Here is a 1,491-nt window from a genome sequence, read left to right on the forward strand (position 1 = left end):
AATAAAAACGAACCAGTTAAGGCTGTCAGATTGTCAAAACTGTTAGAGCATCCAGGTGAGATGCCTTGTGGTAGCTCTGTCGGGATCATTGTGTTCTCATGGCAATACCTTTGACAACAGCACTGTCAAGCTGTATCAACCCAAAAGGAATAACCTTCCTCTTGGCAAAACATGTTGCCATGGAAACAGGAAACTTACGTGCATGGTCAACTGTCGGATCATCATCATCATCATCATCATCATCATTAAAGTACATTGTCCATGCTGTATGTTTGGGATGTCCGATGTAGCCCGATCATGGTCTTTGGAGAGCTTGCTAGGGGCACTATGTCTGCGGGAAGACAGATCTTACAATCCAAGGATGTTTGCAAAAGGGACATGAAGGCCTGAGACATCAATATTAGCAACTGGGAAGCAGTTGCCAGCAACCGTGGAGATTGGTGACGTACCATAAAAGAGGGGACACAAAGGAGTGACATAGAGGGAGGGGAGAAATGGAAAGACAAGAAAAGACGTCAATAAGAAACTACGACACTACAACCAGCCAGGAATAGTCTTCGCTACATTTGCAGTACCTGCCAGAGGGAGCGTTCGTCCAGGATAGGACTACACAGCCACAGCAGGAGATGTATTTAGACAGGAAATGTAAAAGCCAGACTAGATTATTTTATGCGTAACTCCATGGTTAGCATGGTGAAGGGCTGTACCACATTCCAGTCTGATTTGGCATGGTTTGTATGGCTGGATGCCCTTCCTAATGATAACCACTCCGAGAGTGTAATGGGTGCTTTGATGTGCCAGTTGTGTGGCCCCAGTATCTCCCATCACTATGATTTCTCTTGGCTTCATGGGTCTTCTACTCAAGCACAGCATATTGCTAATGGTCTTGACCACTTGTCATTCAGCTAGTGTTAGGAACATAAATTGTGACTAAGGTTTGGTGGAAGATTTGAATTCAAAACCTATGAAAACAAGACATTTGTACTACAGAGCCAGAGCCGGTTTCAGTCGGGTTGGTATCAAAAAGGTTAAATTAATCATTTGTTAACCCTTTCGTTACTGTATTTCTGTGAGATGCTCTGTGTTTCTTTCAATTAATTTTAATATAACAAGAATTTAGTAATAAAAAACTTAGTTATCATTCAGCTAGTGTTAGGAACATAAATTGTGGCTAAGGTTTGGTGGAAGATTTTAATTCAGAACTTTTGAAAACAAGACATTTGTACTACAGAGCCAGAGGCTGTTTCAGTCAGGCTGGTATCAAAAGGGTTAAATATAACAAAGAATTTAGTAAAATAACTTAGTTATCATTAAGCTAGTGTTAGGAACATAAATTGTGGAAGATTTTAATTCAAAACTTATGAAAACAAGACGTTTGTGCTACAGAGCCAGAGGCAGTTTCAGTCGGTTTGGTATCAAAAGGGTTAAGTATGGCATACTGTCAAAGGTTCCAGTCACTGGTCATTGCCTCCATGAGGCCCAATGTTCTGA

General features: G+C 41.2%; 1 protein-coding gene across 1 annotated transcript in view; it reads right to left on the reverse strand.

Annotated features, from left to right (window-relative positions):
- The window catches only part of LOC115225656 (G-protein-signaling modulator 2), a 116,869-nt gene that overhangs the window by 113,969 nt on the left and 1,409 nt on the right, over window positions 1-1,491 (reverse strand). The window lies entirely within an intron of this gene.

The sequence above is a fragment of the Octopus sinensis genome, linkage group LG28 (assembly GCF_006345805.1).
Source record: "Octopus sinensis linkage group LG28, ASM634580v1, whole genome shotgun sequence".
NCBI classification, from domain to species: Eukaryota; Metazoa; Mollusca; class Cephalopoda; order Octopoda; family Octopodidae; genus Octopus; species Octopus sinensis.